The sequence below is a fragment of the Equus przewalskii genome, chromosome 26 (assembly GCF_037783145.1).
Source record: "Equus przewalskii isolate Varuska chromosome 26, EquPr2, whole genome shotgun sequence".
Classification (NCBI taxonomy): domain Eukaryota; kingdom Metazoa; phylum Chordata; class Mammalia; order Perissodactyla; family Equidae; genus Equus; species Equus przewalskii.
In genome coordinates, this window is record NC_091856.1 from 7387094 (window position 1) to 7407554 (window position 20461).

A 20461-nucleotide genomic window follows, 5' to 3' on the forward strand; every position below is an offset into this window, starting at 1 on the left:
AAAGTAGATTGATCTGTTTCACTCCCTCTGAGTTAAGTTGTTCCATACATGGATTTCCACGCCCTGCTCATATTTGTGTATCTACACTGAGGCAGATGGTGCTAATCTGTATGAATCTGTTTTATGGAGAAAGAAGATGAAACCATGAATATTAATATCCTATTATCATGTGATGATATGCTAAACACATACGTCATAAAAATCTCAAAATATGAAAGGAAAAGATCTTGGGGTCACCTGTATAATTTCTGTCCCAAAGAAATGAAGCTAGGAAAGAGGCTGAAAATGAAGTATGATTCCAGGCCTTGCCCTGGGAACACACTGTGGCTCTGAGGCTTCAACTCTTTGTTCAGTTGTGATGTTCTAGGCGGTGTACTGATGCATCAGGCAAAGTGAACATGGCAACCAGTGTCTTTGCGGATCGATAAAATGCAAGACATTAGCTTCATGGTTTGTGGATGCTCACTTACATTTCAGGTTAGGTGATTAGCTTTTCTAGAAATCAAGTATGTTGTTGGGATGTCGCATTTTTTCCTTTTTCCTAGAAGGAGTGATTAGAAATGGATCAAATATTTGAGCCTGGAATTTTGGATCTCATTAATTGTCTTAACTCCCTAATTTTCCCCCAAAAGAAAAGTCAGGTGCAGAGAGATGAAGCAGCTTGCCCAAGATAACCCAGCTAATTAATGACTATTTTGCCACATCAAATGATAGCCCATTTGTGGTAACAGGTCCACAAATGTTCCTCTCTTTGAACAAACATCAAGGCTCTGTCTATCCTTAAAGAATATATTTTCTCTGAGATTATGGGACAGTACAGGCCATAAGGAAAACAGATTTCCTTTCTCTCAATATGACTTTATGCTCCTGTTCTCTTTGATTGCTATGTTGGTCCTTCATTCATTAAGTACCCGCTGAACATCACTATGTGGTAAGTATTCTGCGAGGTTTAGCAGAACAGCAAGAGAAGGGTGAGTATGTTTGTATACTGAGTGCGACCAAGTGTTGGGCTAATTATCAAAGTTTAATTATCATTACAAAGTCCACATGATAGAAATGCATTCAGTACAATGACTACGAAAGAGAAGGATTATGGATACAACTTTATGAAGTGCCATTTAAAAACCCCCAACAGTGACCTGATTCTAAAGTGCAGTGTTTTGCTTCCCTTCCCAACCAAGAGAAATTAAAGGAGATCACTTACTGTGAGCCAGAGAATTGGAACCAAACGTTAAGCGTGTGTCTCCTGCAAATAAACTTTCATGGCCAACAGTTGTGAGAAACCACCCAAATGAGTGCTGTAAAAATTAAGATTTTTGTAAGAGGTGGAGAACAGACAGTTGTTAAATAATCCAGTGTCCAAGAGAAGTGATTGTTAAGTGTTTTCATTTAATTTGAAATCTGAGTTATTCAAATGGCTCTAACAACATTAAAAAAAATCTTGAAAATCGCTATTTCCTTTTACGGATTTGCAGTTTTGGGGTTTGTCAGGGTCATACGCCTGGGGTCACAGATACAGCTGCACATCAAAATAAATTTTAATTCTGCTTCATTTTAAAATTGTTTAATTTGCTTACGACATCATTCCCCTTTTTATAAAATAGCTTGATTATCTTTGTTAGAATAAGGCTAACTAATGTTTCTATATCCCTGCTTAGCAGAACTCACATTCCACCAGCTTTGTACTAAATTATACCTTCGGGTCTAATTTTCTAATTACAAATGACGTGTGGAATAAATTTTCTAATTACAGATGATGTGGGGAACAAAAGGTTCTTGGATGGGAGTGATGGAAAGAGACCAATGGATGTAGCATGGTTAGTTGCCTCTCTGGCCAGTGATGGAAGTCCTCTTGTGACTAGGAAATTCAACCAGGAGATCTGGTCTCCTCCCCACATTTATTTGTTCATCCAAAAATTATTTTTCACTTACCTCCAAATGCTGCAGATAAACCAGAGAGCCAGAGGAAGTCCCTGCCCACCTGAAACTTACTCTCTGTAGGGGAGACAGATAAAGAACAAATAATTACAGCCTACCTTCAGATGGAGCTAGGTGCCAGTGAGAAGAAATTGAAATAGGACAACGGTATAGATAGAGAGCAGTCAGGAGCAGAGTTCCTTTAGCTGGGGTGGTTAAGAAGGCCCTTCTGGGAAGATGAAGATCAGGAAGAGAACTAATTTAGGCAGAGGGAACAGTAAGTGCAAAGATCCTGAACAGGAACAAGTGTGAGGTATTGAGGGTCAGAAAGAAGGCCAGTGTGGCTGGAACATAGTGTGCTAGAGGGAGAGTATTAGGGGATGAAGCTAGAGAATTGATGGGGGCCTGAGCAGGTAGAGCAGTAGTTCTCAAAGTCAGTCCCTGGACCAGCAGCATCAGCATGGCCAGGGAATCTGTGAGTAATGCAAATTCTCAGGCCCCATCTCAGATCTACTGAATTAGAGTCTCTCGGGTGGGGACTAGCAATCTGAGTTTTTACCACGCCTCCTGGTCGTGTGTGCTCAAGTTCAAGGCCCCCTGATCTGGAGCCTTGTTTGCCATGATCAGGAATTTGAGCTTTATTCTCCACTGGAAGGCTGTAAACAGAAGAGGAGAATAATGTGATTTAGGCTTCGAGAAGATAACTTTGGCCTTTGCGAGAAGAATGGACAGATTGGTACTTACTCTTTTATGTATCTATTCTGACTAAAAATTGTAGCTCAGCAGGAACGAACAGTTAGCAGATTCATGCTGAGCTCTGTTTACTTTTATTGTGAAGGATAATTGTGTTCAATCTCATGCCTGAATTCCAGATGTCTACCTGAAAATGCAAAGAGTAATTCCCTACTGTGAGATGTCAGATAATGGAAATTCAAGCACACTTGTGGAAATGCAAACCCATTATTAATTGTCTTTGGATACTAATGTCTTAAGTAGGGCAGGTTTTCTAGTTGAAACAAACAATTGGCTTTAGCAATGAAATATAATTAGGACAGTTATAAATTTATATCTTAGTTGTCTGTTTTATTCTGGATGTCAGCCTGGATTTGGTAGGGTTTGTGTGTGTGTAAAACATGTTTCCTAGAATGGGAACTTAATCTTCCTACCATTAAATCCCTCTGGATATTTATGGACTCTCTAAGTGATGATCCAAGAGTGTTCTAGAACAAATCCTCTCAGCCACCACTTACATCTGCCATTTTCCCTTTGCTTCTTCTCTACTTCCCTTTCTTCCTGTGATATGCCTACTAGAGTTATATGAGGGTGTGTTATTTGTGCCACAACTACCGCAGGTATACCTATGCCGCCTCCCATTACTGGAGGTATTACCTTTTGTAATATGCTCTCTGGCTCTGTGCCAGCATCCTTGTAGGGCTAATGCTAAGATTGTTGCACTGAAGGCTCAAATCCCACACTCCCTGTTGGTGCCACAGGCAGATACACTAAGTCCAAAGAAATGCTGCCTCTATTTCTCCAGATCTCACAGACATTGTGAGAGAAAGCCACTCTTTCCATTCATGCTCATGCCCCCTCTCTCCTTGGGAGTCTTACAGGATGCCCGCCACTTCTATTCCCCAAAGGCATCTACTTTCTTTGTTTTGGAGTAAATTTCCTCTTGATATTTTCTTACTCATTAGGGAAGCTTTCCATCTTATGTTCTTGTAGAAATCTCTCCTAGGGTCTTCTGACCTACCCCAGTCTGGTCTACTGGCTCTCTAGGCAGGCTGGACACATTTCATCTTCCCATCACTCTCCACTGACAACCTGAGGGTGCTCTTCTCTGCTTTCCTGTGTAGAATCCTCTGTCCTGAATCTCATGATTCCCACTTTCTTACTTTACTCTTTCGTTTTGCTGGAGCACATCCCTCACTTTCTTAAAAATGGTGCATGAGACTAAGGTTTTTTGGTTTTGTTGTTTAGCATTTTCATGTCTGAAATTGTCTCTCTTTTATGTTCACACTAAATAATGATAGTTGGGCATATAAAGATTTCAAGATTAAAAATCACGTTTTCCTTAGCATTTGAAGGCATTGTTCCATTGTCTTCTCATTTCCAGTGTCATTCAGATTCTTCATTCTTTATATGAAAACATATTTTTTTCTCTCTGGGAGTCTTTAGTGTCTTTTCTTGGTCCCTAAAATTCTGAAATTTCACTGTGATAGCCTTGGTGAGGGTTTATTTTCACCCATTATGCTGGTCAGAACTTTACATCTTAGATTCATATCTTTCATGTGTAGGAAATTTTCTTGAATTATTTCACTGATGATTTCTTCTCTTCCATTTTCTCTGTTTTATCTGGTGGTTCGATTTTATTTTTTAATGTGAAGCTATTTGGAAGCTCTGGGCACTTGAGGAGACTTGTTGACTCTGGTCTTCACTGTAGGGTGATTGGTTGGACTCGTTTCTTGGGGCACTTCTGGTGTCAATAGTTTTAGAAGTTTCTTTTTGGTTGCAATCCTCAGAGAAGACTCTTCCAATCACGTGTCTGCCAACCTCTGGGAGCTGAGTGGATGTGAAAAAGAGCTGAGATCTGAACATGCAGTATGCAAATACTCTGTAATTCCATTGTTTTAGGTATCAGGCTCAACTCTCAGCTGGGGTCCCCCAGTTCAGAGACCCTCTGTTTCCTTTCCCAAGAATAAAACTCTAGGTTTCTGCCAAGATGGGGGAAGAACAATGGGAAAAGACTTTGGGGAGCCAATTGCCTCTTAAACAGCCTTTGAACAAATCTTCCTGTTGTCAGCCTCATCTTCTCTACCTCTTCCTGAAGTATTTGGTGCCATTGACTCCTGAGCCCACTGGGAGTTCTGCGATGTAAAGCAGATTGCTTCTTGCGTTTCTCTGCTGCTGATTTAGAATTTTGCTTTTTTGGGTCTCCTAAGTCAGCTACCACCCACCTATGCACTTTCTAGCCCTCAACGTTTTGATTTTTTGTCTCCTCTTCCATTTTCCTTTGTGAGTTCATGCATTAAAAAAATACGTTACTTGAGATTTAATGGGGTCTGAGAGGATCAGAACTAAATGCGTGTGTTTAATTCACCATTTCAAATCAGAAGTGCATTCAAACTTCCTTCCTTCCCTCTAAGTCTCTGAATTGGGTTGGAAGGAGTATAGAGTTATATAAATTACAGCATCTCTATACACTTCCCCATTAGAAAGCAGAAATAGCTACAGTAAGTTCAGATTTAATTTTTTTCTCTCTGTATTACGTATCGACGTGGTCCAATTCTGTTTCTGCTTACGATAAGGTGAACAGGGATGTATTTAAATTTCAGAAAGAGGAATGGAGATTAGATAATAGAATAAATCTCCTGACTGTGTGGGATGTTGAAACGCATTATCAGGGGAATCCACTGAAGCTTGTGAGTAGCTGAATTGACAAAGAGCTGGGAGCATAAGCGTGGATCTGAACTTGGCTGGCAGTGCCTTTGTAAGGCACAGCAATTAGTGTAGGAGCAAGCACACTCTTCTCTTTGTCTAGATTAAGAAATATATGCAATTTTAAGCAAATGCAGTGCTCTCACTGATGCATATTTGAATGTTGCAGAGTTGTCCCTGATATCAAATCACTTACATCCAAATAGTGCCTGGACATCATTTTTGAGAGTGGTGGGTATAGCTGCTGCCAGATGGGCAGTGACTCAGTGAAGACTGTTGAGGGAGGAGGGGCTCTAGCAGCTGCTATGAAAAACACTTGCCACATACAACTTACCCATTAGTAACATATCTTCCAATTTCTTCTTGGAAAAGTGGTGGCTGATTACCCCTCTACTTTCTCAGAGTTCTTTGGTTAACCTTTTCTGCCTTTTATTTTTCTTCTCTGTTGTCCTTCACATTAGTTACAACATAATTTCACTGGATATTTTTTGTATTTTTTTTTATGTTGAGGGTTGGGGTGTTGGAGTGAGCAGGAAAGCTCTTGTGTTTTTCAAGAATGAGATTACGAATTTTAGCATGGTGTTCACCCTTGCGAGGCTCCCTTGAGGTGCGTGTGTTACTGCGCATTGTGAAACCAGTGCTGCAGGGAGAAAGCCCTCCTTGCCATGCCATGAAATCAGATTGGATTTATGTTGAACTGCAAGGTCAAACTCAAGAAAATAAAGTTGTCATTTACTACTTTGTGCTGGAAGCTTGGCCACTCCTTGCCTTTTCTGGGTTTTGAATTTGGAAGGACAGCACTGATATATTTATTTGGCCAGGTTTTTCTAATTCTCATGTTTCTAGAGGCAGTGTTTTATGGGAGTAAAGAAAATGGGTTTTGGAGTGAGACAGATCTGGGTCCAAATGTGTGTGAGTGGCTTTGATGAAACAAGTTAATCTCTCTAAATCTCAGCCTCCTTATTTGTAAAATGAGGATGATGCTAGTGCTCTGCTATGGACTGCTGTGAGGATCATGTGAGCAAATATAAGCCAACTGCCCAGCACATCACCCACTGTCAGCTTCTGTCATCGCCATGATTATTGTTACTGTTGCTACTGTTCGAAGAAAGAGTGGGATTGTCAGAAGGGAGAAAACGGCGAAAAAGGTGTTTCAGAAGTGAGCAAAGACGGGTGAGCTCAGCTGCTTCTCCTGCAGAGTCTACTGGAAGACCTGTATCATCTTGGTTCCACAGCACAGACTGGACAATGAATCCTGCTTTATGGAATGTCCACTAGTTCTCCCTAGAATTTGCCTTATCACACCCTGGACGTCCTTGTCAGGCTTGAGGAAGAGGCTCAGTAAAGATTGACTATTCTGTAGTCCCACTCACAAGAACACTTATTCCTTGCCTGTGTCCAACTTCAACAGGCAGTGAACAGTGATACTATTGAGAGAATCCCAATAGAGCAATAAAAACCATTAAATATATAATTTTTAACTAAAATATTTTAAAATATCCAAATAGTCACATGAGTAGTTGTACGGAGTAATAAGGACATGGAAAATTATCAGAATTTTCAAACCTTCTAGCTGATACATCTTCAGATCTGGAGAGAGTATTAAAAAAAAAAAGAGGGGCCAGCCCTGTGGTGCAGCAGTTAAGTTCGCACATTCCACTTTGGTGGCCCGGGGTTTGCCGGTTCCGATCCTGGGTGCGGACATGGCACCGCTTGTCAAGCCATGCTGTGGCAGCTGTCCCACATATAAAGTAGAGGAAGATGGGCGTGGATGTTAGCTCAGGGTTAGTCTTCCTCAGCAAAAAGAGGAAGATTGGTGACAGATGTTAACTCAGGGCTAATCTTCCTCAAAAAAAAAAAAAAAAAAGAGTTGAACTAGGAAAATAAACAGGATTCAAAGAATCCATGATTCAGAACCAGGTTTCCTGCATTAAAAAAAAAAAAAAAAAAAAAAGTAATGCGAAATCGACTGTGAAAAGAATAGCACTTAGTAAATGAAGCCTTTTTCTTTTTCCTGTGTATCAAATCAAATCCACTTCATAAAGGAGCAAGAACCTCTTAAAGTAAATGTGATGAAGCCTCCTTTAAACATTGACTCCAGGGACTAGCAAAAATCAATGGCCTACTCAAGGCAGATCTTTAATAAAAGATTGAATCAAAATGATATTGAAGACTGCATCCACACTATAAAGAAGTGGCCCCTGAAGACGGGAGATTGCCCACCATGCAGCATCCTCAGTACAGGTCCATTATCTATTTTCAAGAAGAAGGTTTAATTGAGAAATGCCATGTTGAATACAAAGGTCTATCCCTTCATCTGTTTACTTATTAATGTGCAGATTCATTATCTTAAATAATAGAGAAAAAGAATATTTCCAAGCCTCGTAATAACATGAGTATATTTATTTGTAAATCTCAAGAGAACGCCACTTGGCTCATATCACCTAATTAATCTTTACAGCTTGTCCATAAGGAGGATGCAGTTTTAATGTCCTCCCAATCTGTAGATCTAATAACTGAGGAACATAGAAGATAAATTGTGTTTGCCTTGAATAGCTGGTTTTAAAGGAGTTCTCCACAGTCACAGTAATGAAGCCTATTCTAAGCTTTGTACACAGCGGGACTTTGACTCTGAGCTTCCTGTATTGGATGCCTGGAGGCTGTTTAAACAGGGAAAAGCTGTTAGAAATGTTCAGGTGGTTCCAGTTCTTGGAGGAGCAACATAGTCTGTGCTATGCCTTTGAGACCTGCTAGGGTCTATTCTCTTTTCTAAATTCCAGGACCTGGATGAGTTGGGGATGCTGTGCCTAGCAAGGTACATGGTGACAAATCCCTATCAATGGGAGAAAAGGACTAAAACTTTGTTGTACGTCACTAAATCTATATGGATGGGGTGTGTTAAGGTGAAAGCAGAGTGGCGATGATGATGATGATGACGACGACGACTTATTTTATTGAATGCCACTCTGTAGATGCCAACAACCAAGTGTTTTATTTTCTTTAATCAACAAAATACCCTATGAGGTTGGTGCTATTATTATACTCAGTTTGCAGGGAAGAAAGTAAAATATCCAATTTTTGTTAGTAAAGAAAAAGGTGGAAAATCAGAGCTTCACAGAGAGAGTCATTTTTTTCTAGTGCAGAATATTGACTTTGCAGTGCCCCATTGGCCTTTTTACAGTTCAATTCAATTTTTTGCTTCAAGGCTTTCTTTGGGACACTGTTTGCAGGTACTGGGCTGGGTACTGAGCATAGGGAAACGAAAAGTGCTTGTCCTTAAGAAATGCAGTCTAGATTTGTCCACAAACTCAAATTCTTTCAGGGAGAGCCATGCAGCATGACACTGATGAGTATGACAGGGCCTGAGGCCAACTGGAGAGTACATACCCTATCTAAAGATGTTCCATTTAAGCCGCATTAACAATAAATTCCTTGCTATATAAGCAGAACCTCTCTCTGGGCTGAATTAGGTCTGGCATTACTTTGCAACTCATGGGCTAGATATTTTCTAATTTCTTGGCCAATAAGGTGTTTTCTCTATGATTTTTAATATTAAAATTAAAACATAGGATCTTTTCCCCTGTGATATGGAAACTTTGATATGGAGGCTTAGGAACTACTGATGGCCATGGTCTCCTGCTGTGAAGGATGCCACCTTAGTGAGAATGGACTAGGCTCACAGAGAGAAGCAGAGACAAGAGGAAGAGTGAGCGAAAGTCCAGATGGCATTCATGTCCCCAGTTCCAATGGTCCCTGAGGCCCAGTGGTACTTTTCCTGCAATTTGGTTGTTCAACTGTTTCTTCAGTTACAGAAAATGATACTCTAGGATATCCTTCCAAGATCTTTCTCTTTCTCTTTTAGCCAGAGCTAGTTAATTTGGGTTTTTGCCACTTGTAACTAAAAGTGACTTGACTAATTCACAGGGCTGTCTGTGCGGCCAGTAAGGGAGATGAAGGAGGTAGAGGAGAGTCAAAAAGGAGAGGATGAGATCCATCCACAGTGCACAGGGCCACATTGTGCCATCTCTACTCATAAGCTTAAACATAGGGACATGGGGACTGGAAACCAAACAGATGGGGTCAAAATTAGAAAACAAAAGGAGACTATGGGAATCAGGGGAAAAAATTGACAGGGAAAAACGTTCAGATCCTGTTTGGAACTGAAAGCAAAGCCGTAATTAATGAACTTTTGCCAGAAAGCTTCTGGAAAATAGATTCTGGTATTCCTCAGTAGGTCAAAGACAGGTCCCTTAAAGGAGGGGAAGCTGAGACTAGCTTTCAGAAGGAGGAGGTGATGCTTGTGGCTGATCTGTAAAGTAAATTCATTTTTTAAAAATTGTCCCCAGAAATTACTCTGGCTTCTGAGGGGTTCTCTTCTCTCATTGGAGGTGGACCAGGACAGCTCTCCTGGCTTTGTCTTAATCTGGATCTGAACTCTAAGAGTATTGCTACCTTCTTGGCATCAGAGGACATGTAACACATCCTGAATATATTCTGTGAATATTTTGCATGCTTTATGTCGCCAGCTCTGTTTTTTAAGAAACAGCTTTATTGAGAGAGAATTCACATACCAGACAATTCATCCATTTATAGTATATAATTCAATGACTTTTAGTGTATTCACAGAGTTGTGCAGCCATCACCACAATATATTATAGAACATTATCATTACTCCCCAAAATACCATGTACCCGTAAGAATTATTCCTCACTTCTCCCCCAGCTGTCCCATTCCTCAGGCCCAGAAACCACTAATCTAGTTTCCATCTCTTTAGATTTGCCTATTCTGGACATTTCACTTAAATGAAATCATACAGTACTTCCTTTTGTGACTAGCTTCTCTCACTTAGCATGTTTTCAAGGTTCATCTATGTTGTACACATATGAATACTTCATTTCTTTTTATTGCCAAATAGACCATTGTATGGATATACCACATTTTGTTTATCCATTCATCAGATTATGGACATTTGGATTGTTGCCACCGTTTGGCAATTATGAATAATGGTGCTATGAACATTCATGTACAAGTTTTTATGTGGATATATGTTTTAATTTCTCTTGCATATATACCTAGGAATGGAAGTGTTGGTCATGTGGAAACTTTATATTTAACCTTTTGAGGAACTACCAAACTGTTTTCCAAAGTAGCCATACCATTTTACATTCCCAGAAGGAAAATATGAAGGTTCTGATTTCTCCACATCCTCGCCTTGTCTGTTTTTTGATTGTAGCCATACTAATGGTTGTGAAGAGGTATCTCTTTGTGCTTTTGATATGCATTTCCCTAATGGCTAATAATGTTGAGCTTATTGGCCATTTATATATCTTCTTTGTAGAGATATCTATTCAGATATTTTGTCCATTTTTAAATTGGTTTATCTTTTCTTTTGCTAAGGAAGATTCACCCTGAGCTAACATCTGTGCCAATTTTTCTATGTTTTGTGTATGAGTTGCTACCACAGCATGGCCGCCAATGAGTGGTGTAGGTCCACGTCTGGGAACTGAGCCCAGGCTGGTGAAGCAGAATGCACTGAACTTACCGATTAGGCTATGGGGCTGGCCCCTGGGTTGTCTTTTTATTGAGAATTATTTATATGTTCTGGATACAAGTACCTTATCAGCTATAGGATTTGCAAATATTTTCTCCCATTCTGTGGGTTGTCTTTTCATTTTCTTATTCTTTAAAGCACAAAAGCTTTTAATTTTGATGATGCCCAATTTATTTTTTCTTTTGCTGCTTGTGCTTTTGGTGTTATATCTAAGAAAGTGTTGCCTAACCCAAGCTCATAAAGATTTACTCCTAAATTTTCTTCTAAGAGTTTTATAGATTTAGCTCTTACATTTAGGTCTTTGGTTCATCTTTAGTTAATTTTTTTTTTGTATTGTGTGAGGAAGGAGTCCAACTTCATTCTTTGCCTTGTGGATATTGAGTTGTTTCAGCACCATTTATTGAAAACACTATTCTTTTTTTATTCAATAGCCTTGGCATCCTTGTCAAAAATAATTGACCATAAAATAAGGGTTTGTGTCTGGACTCTTAATTCTATTCTATTGATCTATATGTTCATCCTTATGCCAGTACCACACTGTCTTGATTTCTGTAGCATTGTAGTAAGTTTTGAAATCATGAAGTATGTGTGTTCTCCAGCTTCTTCTTTGTATTCAAGATTGTTGTGGATATTCTGGGCCCCTTACATTTCCATATGAATTTTAGGATCAGCTTATAAATTTCTGCAAAGAAGCCACCTAGGATTTTGATGGTGATTGCATTGAATTATTTTGCTTAATCATTGACTTTCGATAGTGTTTGATAGTGATTGCATTGAAGCAGCTTGGGGAGTATTGCCATCTTAACAATATTAAGTCTTCTGATCAATAAATGTGGGATGTCTTTCCATTTACTTAGATCTTCTTTAATTTCTTTCAATAATATTTTTTAGTTTTCAGAGTGTATGTTTTGCACTTCTTTTGTTAAATTTATTTTTAAATATTTTATTCTTTTTGATACCATTGAAAATTAAATTATTTTCTTTATTCTAGTTTTGTATAGTTCATTGCTAATGGATAGAAACCAATTTATTTTTGTATATTGATCTTGCACTCTGCAACCTTGCTGAATTTGTTAATTATAATAGTATTTTTGTTGATTCTCTAGGATTTTCTATATGCAAGATCATGTCATCTGCAAATAGAGAGAGTCTTGCTTCTTCCTTTCCAACTCGATGCCTTTTATTTCATTTTCTTGCCTAATTGTCCTGGCTAGAACCTTCAGTACAATGTTCAATAGAAATAGTGAGAGTGGACATCTTTGTCTTATTCCTGATCTTAGGGGGCAACTTGCAGTCTGTCACCATTAAGTATGATGTTAGCTGTGGGTGTTTTGTAGATGCCTTTTATGAGGTTGAGGAAGTTCACTTCTTTTTCTCTTTTGTTGAATGTTTTTATTATGAAATGGTGTTAGATTTTTTGAAAAGCTGATCATATGGCATTTGTCTTTTAATCTATTAATATGATGTATTATATTAATTTGTCTACTCTTTTTAATGTAGCTTCTTGAACACCTGAGAATATTTACTTTTGTATACTTAACCCTATGTCATCACTTAGGTTCTCTGAAAGCAGTCATTAAGACAGAATTTGGGGTGCAAAAGGTTTATTAGGATCAATACTGTCGAAGCAAGATTGGGCAGAGGAAGAAGTCAAACTGCCATATTTGTCTGACAACGTTTTAGCCAATCCCACAGGGAGCTCTGGAACAACAGATATTTCCCATCAAGTTCTTCTATGGTTGATTAACATGGCCAGGCCTTTTTGCCACATCTTGCTCAGTAACCAGATGTGGGCTACTCCAGGAAAGGTGTGCCCCAAGGTGAGGTAGCTCTCTGCAGCTGAAGGGACTCGGAAGGTCTTGACATCTGGAGGCACTTTCTGCACATGACTTGGGCAATAACTCCTCCCTCGAAGGGTGATCTGGGCCATGCATCAGCATGTCAACCATACCATCACTCATAGAAATCTTAGACTTTGACCCAAGGTTTGTTGCTGTTATCAGAGGTTTGAGCCACAGAATAGAATGCAAGTGTGTGGATAGCCTTTATACTCTTTGGTCAGAGTCATGTATAATAGGCCAATAGCCACAGGTGTGTCCCCTCACTCCTTCTTGGACTATGTAGCACACAAAAAAGTCTATATGCATCATGTTCAGAGGCTTTGATAACTAATCTAAATATTATTTTGTGAGAAACAGGGCTTCCCCAAATCAAAAACATTCAAGAATGTATTTCTGTTATGATGACACGTATTAATTATAAAATCTAGGAAGTTTCCCTGACACTCCCTTCATTCAAGAAAGAGAGTTTTTAATTGAAATTGTACTTTGATATGCCTGTTTTCTTCTGTGTTTATTCATTCTGTTAGTCTTTTCTCATCCTTATCTTCAGTTTCCTACTAAAAGTCTCTATATATGTAACTTAGGAGACCCGGTAATCACAGAAATCATAAGAAAAAAGAAAAAGAGATTTAAAAACTCACATCCATTTCTATCAAAAGAAGTGCTTCTTGTAAATCTAGGATAAATATTTGTCTTACTCCAGGTTTCACTTTTTATATACTCTGGCTTTGTCACTCTACGTCTCACCTCAGTGGCTCTCTGAAATCAGCTTAGACTGGGTTGAATTTACTTGTTCTTTGTTCTCAGAAAATGTGGTAAAATGAACAGGGAACCACATTTACACTAATGTAGACTGTCAATACATTTTATTTAAATAATTCTCTAAGGTCTTACATACTAGATTATCTGGGAAGTGGGGAGGGAGAAATTAACCCGTTCCGTGTTCCTAAACATTGACTCTAATCTATTCATCAAGTGAGAGAAACTATTTGATACTATTTTCATCAGAATTGTCTAATTCTTGTTCTCTGAGGCACATGGTTCTTCCACAAATGAAATAACTTGTTACTCCTTCAATCTGAAATTTGCCTCATCAATAACAGGTGTCTTGTTCATCTCTGTCTCTCTGAAATGCCAGCACTAAGCAGAGAGAGAAGCTTGTGGCAGAGGCTTTGTCAACACTGCATGAATAAATATGCCTAGGCTTTTTCACGTAAGAATTAGAAGAGGACCCTTACTGGCAAAGTTTGGAAGGTGAGCAAAAGCATCTAAGTTTCCCCTACCTTCAATCCTACCATCCAATCCCCATGAAATGACTAATGGAATTTAGAGTTAGCAAGGAACTTCCAGGAATTGCTCCTAGAATACTGCACATGCAGCCAGTTAAAGAAGGTGACTTTGAGGACCAACAAAGAGTTTACTTGCTTGTGAAATTACTGCCTGCTCTCCACTTGTAGGAGTCAGGCCATTCGGTAGGCAAATGCAATTATTGGGAGGATACAGTAAAAAGTGAAAATAACTCAAATATCCACATCTTGTGTTTCATTCCCTTTTTTCTATAAAGCACAGCATTTTGTTCTATAATATGAACAACTGCTAATTTTCACAATGATTGTATCAGACCATCTGAAGTAATCAGCAATACGATTTTTCATTGTTGAGCTGTATATGAGCAGAAAGACATTTTGCATTGCTCTCATCTTGTAAAATGCTTTGAGAAAATTACCACAAGGATTACAATGGGAAATGGTTGCAATGATATTTTGCTGTCATTTATCTTACAGTAATCAAACGTCTTAACCTGTTTAGCCTTTTATTATTTCTTCTCTAGAAATTTCTGTATACTGAAATTTTAACTTTTATAGGAAAGTCATAGTATGAACACAAAAGAGCTGCTCAAATTTGCTGTGCTGGATTACTGATCCCTGAATGTTAGTACTCAGCTAACGAAACAAATATTTTGACACCTTACAGTGATTCCAAGTAGTGAACATTTAAAACCCACAGGGATATGCCTTTCCTAGCAAGCTGGCATGGATCTCTGATTACTAATAAACTAATCCTAAGGACAGGCATGTAGCATTTATTGACTACTTAGTATTTGCCAGGCATTGTGCTATTATGTATTATATCCATTATCTCTTCAATTCTTAAATGTGAAAGTTCTTATTCCTGTTTTACAGATGATTAAAATGAGGCTTAAAAACTCAAGGGACTTGCCTAAGAACACATATGTAAGTGATGGAGCTTGAAGATAGATATATAGAATATTATTGTTAATTATTTTTGTTAACCAAATTATTATCATTGACTAAATTAGCTTAGTTATATATCTGTTGAAAGATATTATTAGCATTTTCATGATCACGTTTACTGTGGGATGATCAGAAAAACAGGAAAGTATTAAGATGAAAATAAAAATCACCAATGCTCTTGTAGGGGAAGAAAAATAATTTTCCTTGTACCCTTTTGGTTCTTGGCTGAGGCACCCCCTCCCCGTAATAATAGAGTAACAGGAGAAAAAACAAACAGAATTTTAATAACATGTACACTTTCTGTAGCTAGCCCTAGTGGTCTGGTGGTTAAGATTTGGCTTGGTCTGGGTTGGTTTCTTGGTCAGGGAGCCACACCATCCATCTGTCGGTTGTTATACTGTGGCGGCTGTGTGTTGCTATGTTGCTGAAGGCTATGCCACTGGTATTTCAAATACCAGCAGGGTCACCCATGGTGGACAGGTTTCAGCAGAGCTTCCAGACTAAGACAGACTAGGAAAAAGGACCTGACTACCCACTTCCAAAAATATTGGCCATGAAAACCCTGTGAATAGCAGCAGAGCATTGTCTGATATAGCACCAGAAGGTGAGAAGATGTCACAGAAAGACTGGGCAGAGTTCCACTTTGTTGTACACAAGGTCGCTAGGAGTTAGCATCCACTCAATGGCACAAACAACAAAAAACAATACTCCTGTATACATGGTAGATGCCTAGGAAACTAAGTACTTAAACTCCCCCAACAAATGGCATAAGCCATCACCTTAAATGCCATCTTTAGCTAATGACAAGATAAAGATGTTGGGGTGGTGTAGAAAGCCCTGTTAATGTGAGGTTACCTGGAAAAGCACAGTAACAAGTAACAAGAGTTTGGTTGTTACAGGGATTTAAGTTTCTGCCTTCTCCATAGATAGGAGTTTCTAGAGATTTGGTCATAATCATCTTTCTCTTCCTCGTAGAGAGAGTGAGACACCCTTATACATGCAGACTTCCCTTTTAAAGGTGGATTATCTCTTACAAAAGGGTAACTTCTACTCAGTTTTCAGACGTTTCCTTGTGTCTGCTGTTTTTTAATCAGCCTAAAATAATCCTTATGCCAAAGAGGCATGCTTTGGGGTGGCAAATTCTGCTCCCCTTCTAATGCTCAACATCATCATTTATGTACACACATGAAGTACAGACTTGGAATAATATTGGACCAAATGTAACTTGCGTTTTCACATAATAATGTAGTGTGAACATTTTATCCATATCATTAGTTTTCTTCTAAAATAGCATTTGAATAGTGTTTAACACATGGTATCATATTCCGGGTTATGAACCTATGATTTAATCAACCAATTTCTTATTTTTGATTTAAGTTGTTCCTAATTTTCCATTATTATAAGTTTAATGCCATGTACCTTCTTGTTAAACAGTCTCTTGTCATTTTATTAGTAAAATCACTAGAAATTGAGTCAAAATTAATATTTTAAAAGTATTTGAAACGTATTTCAAAAATTCCCTCGGAGAAGGTTGTTGTAAGATGTATCACTTTGCTGGGGATGCCATAGCAAAGGACCACAAACCAGGCGGTTTAGAACAAGAGAAATGTACAGTCGTGCACCACATAAGGACGTTTAGTCCACCACGGACTGCATATACGATGGTGGTCCCGTAAGATTGGTACCATGTAGCCTAGGTGTAGTAGGCTGTACCATCTAGGTTTACCCTAGTGTAACCAAGGGCCTACTAGGACCAGTTCAACTGACCACATCTTATCAACAGAGCAATTGAGTTGTTTTTCAGGATCTGAGAGTCCCCCTTGTCCAGTTAAGGCCGGTTGAGACCACAATCCATCAACTGGGCCTGCGCAAACACCCGATGAGTGACACTTCTGACATCAAAGGGCTGAAAACTCCACCCTCAGATCATGCTAACACCACCATTTTGTGAGCATGCTTCCTAGGAAGAGCCATGAAGCTTGACTACACTTGTGCGGATCATAAATTACCCCACTTCCCCTTACCTCCAATCATCTGTTTCCACACTTCAGACTGCCCTCCACTTCATCCGACAAATTTTTCCCCAATCCCTGGATCAGGGAGACACATCTGAGAGCTGATGCCTCCTGTTTCCTTGCAGATCAGTCTCACAATAAAGCCGTTCTCTCCCCAAAAGCTGGTGTGCCATAGTATTGGCTTCTGTGCATATTGGGTGGTGAACTCTTGCTTGGTAATTTTATGATGTTCTCACAACTACAAAATCACCTAACAATGCATTTCTTAAAACATATCCCCATCGTTAAGTGACACATGTTTGTATTGTCTCACAGTTCTGGAGGCTTGAAGTCCTAAATCAAGGTGTTGGCAGGGGTATGCTCCCTCTGAAAACTGTAGAGGAAGGATCGATCCTTCCTTGATTCTTCTAGCTTCTGGAAGCCCCAGTCCTTTTTTGTTTTGTGGCTTCACAATTTCAATCTTTACATGGCATTTTCCCTGTGTCTCTTTACATAGTCTTCCCACTGTGCGTGTCCATGTCCAAATTTCCTTTTTTTATAAGGACACCAGTCATTGGATGAGGGCCCACCCTAATGACCTCGTCTTAATTTGGTTAAATCTACAAAGACCTTGGTCCAAACAAGGTCACATGCTAGGGAACTGGAGGTTGGTACTTCAACTTAGCTTTTTTTTTTTGAGGAAGTACATAATTCAACCCAAAACACAAGGTGTATAGTATTTATCAGTGTATGAGAATCTTTATTTCTCTGTATCTTTATCAGGACTGGGCAAAATTTAATAAGCAAAAATGATTTCATATTTGCCAATTTAAAAGATGAAAAATGTGTGTGCATGCATGCACGTACTCGCAGTTTGATTTCTGTTGAGACCGTGCTTTTCCTCATGGGTTGTTATATCTTCTTCAGCCCCCCTCAGCCCGCTACAGTCTGGCCTCTACTGCCACCACTCCTCTGCATGTGTTCTTTCCAGAGTGCCAGTGGCCTCTTTCCCCTTGAGTTATGTTCACTTCTCAGTTTTTACCTCCCTTGACCTCTTCAATAGTAATGCATACTTATGACCCAACTTTCCTTCTTGAAACATGTTCTAAATTTGCTTTTCATGGCTGTGCCTTTCCGGTTTTCTTCCTTTCTTGTTGGCTGCTCCTTCTCAACTTTGCATGCTTCTTTTTCTCTCTCATCCCCTAAATTCTGGAGCTCTTCATGGTTGTGTAGTAGGTCGATTTCTCCTCCTCTTCTTTTAAAAAAATTTTACTCTCTCTCCATAGGTGATTACCTCTACTTGGTAGTCTAAATTACCACGTGTTAATGACTCTCAAATCTACATCTCTAATCCAGAGTTCTTTTCTGATTCTCCAGATCCATACATTTACCTGATACCAGTATTGCAGAAGCCCCAAAATCAGTGTGTTCAAAAGTGAATCAGTATCTATCTCCTTAACTTGTTCCTCCTCTTCCTATGTTTCTTAATGGAAGCACCATCCCAGATTGTTGTCGCATCTTGGCAATATCCTCGACCCCTCCTCTCACTCACTGTGTTAGTTTCATACTGCTGCTGTAACATATTACCACAAATTTAGTGACTTAAGCAATGCAAATTTAGTATCTTACAGTTCTGGAGGTCAGAAGTCCAAAATGAATTTCACTGGGCTAAAATTAAGATGTAGGCAGGGCCGCATTTCTTCTGAAGGTTCTTGGGGAGAATCTGTTTCCTTGCTTTTTCCAGCTTCTAGAGGCGACCAGTATTCCTTGGCTCATGGCCTTCTTCCTCCATCTTCAAAGCCAGCAAGGTCAGGCTGAGTCCTCACACTGCCATCCCTGATTCTCTCTCTTCCTCCTCCCTCTTCTACTTTTAAGGACCATTGTGATTCCATTGGGCCTACCCAGATAATCTAGGATAATTTCCATATTTAAGGTCATCTGATTAGCAACCTAATTCTATCTGCACCCTTAATTCCCCTTTGCCATATAGCCTAAAATATTCATAGGTTCCAGGGACATCTTTTCTGGCTGTTATTCTGCCTTCCGCACTTTATAGCTAATCAGGCGTTAGTATAATGGCTTCTACCTCCTAAATATGTCTCAACCCCGTCCAATTCTCTTTTCCTCTATTGTCTAGAGTATAATTCAGATCTCATCAACTGTCACATGAATTGTGCTAATAGTCTCCTAACTGGCCTCCCAGTCTTTGGCTCTCTCCTTCCCAATCCATTCTACATGACCGCTTCTCTCAGGGTGAAGTCTATACCTCCAACGCCAGCTTATTCTCTTGCCGCTGTCTCCTTGCACCCTTTGTTTTAGCTACTCTGAACCTCTTTCATCCCCTCCAACACAATGTATTCTTTCTTACCTCTGCGTTTGCGTACCTGCTGCTTAAAACTAGAATACATTTAGTTTCAATTTTCACTTTGCTGAAGTCTATTTCTCTTTTAGATCTCACTTAAAATGCCACTTCCTTTAAGAAGCCTTTGCTGATCCCCATCCTCCAGAATATGCTAGGTACTCCTACTTCCCCATTTCAGCACTTACTATTTTTGCATTGTGATTATTTTGCTTGCTTGTTTAAGTATTTCTCTAACCCTCTTGACTCTAAGTTCCATGAAGACTGGGAGTCATATCTGTCTTGCTTACCATCTCTGGTGTATTTTTAGGGCCTCGCTAGTGCTTGACATGTAGTAAATCCTCAGTATAAATTTGTTGAGTTAGAGAAAGAAAGAATCTGTATAGTCCTTTATCAAATAAAATGGCCCTGTTTGGTCCAGCCCTGCCTACCTGTTGAAATTCATCCTGGCTCTCTCTCACTCTTGTTTTCTGTGCTCCATGCACACTGGCCTCTCAGTGCTGCCAAGGACCTCTACTCTCTCATGCTGCAGGAACATTGCCCATGCTGCACCCTGTCTGTGGAGTGAATGAGCTGTGCCCACACCAATCCTCCAGATCTCAGCCCAGGGCTCACTTCTTCAGGGAAATTTTCCTTGACTCTCTTCCTCCCTCCATTATGGACTGAAAGTTTGTATCTGCCCCCATCCCCAAATTCATATGTTGAAACCCTAAAGTCCTTTGTAATAGTATGTGGAGATTGGGTCTTTGGGAGATAATTAGGTTTTGATGAGGTCATGAGGGTGGGGCCTCCATGATGGGATTAGTGTTCTTATAAGAAGAGGAGGAGACCAGAGGCCTCTTTCTTTCTCTCTCTTTCTTTCATGTGAAGACACAATGAGAAGGCAGCCATCTGCACCCAGAAAGAGGGTCCTCACCAGACACTGAATTGGCTGGTACTTTGATCTGGGACTTCCCAGCCTCCAGAACTGTGAGAAATTTCTGTTGTTTAAGCCACCTAGTCTTGGTGTCTTGTTATGGCAGTCAAAGCTGACTAAGATACACCCCATCTCCTTTCCCAGTCAAGCTGTTTTGTTATATATTCTTCAAAAACACTTATATTTGAGC

The 20461-nt window shown here is 39.5% G+C and overlaps 1 protein-coding gene across 5 annotated transcripts in view; it reads left to right on the forward strand.

The window, feature by feature from the left end:
- Positions 1–20461, forward strand: part of PLPPR1 (phospholipid phosphatase related 1) — a 264088-nt gene that overhangs the window by 54368 nt on the left and 189259 nt on the right. Inside the window, exons 3-4 of one of the 5 annotated variants that reach the window (XM_070595295.1) lie at positions 13886–14001; positions 14931–14981. The exons of 3 other annotated variants lie outside the window; for them this stretch is intronic. The gene's annotated coding sequence lies outside the window, so the exon portion shown is untranslated. Of the gene's footprint in view, positions 1–13850; positions 14002–14930; positions 14982–20461 lie in introns of all 5 variants that reach the window. One more of the 5 variants, XM_070595297.1, reaches the window with a different exon arrangement.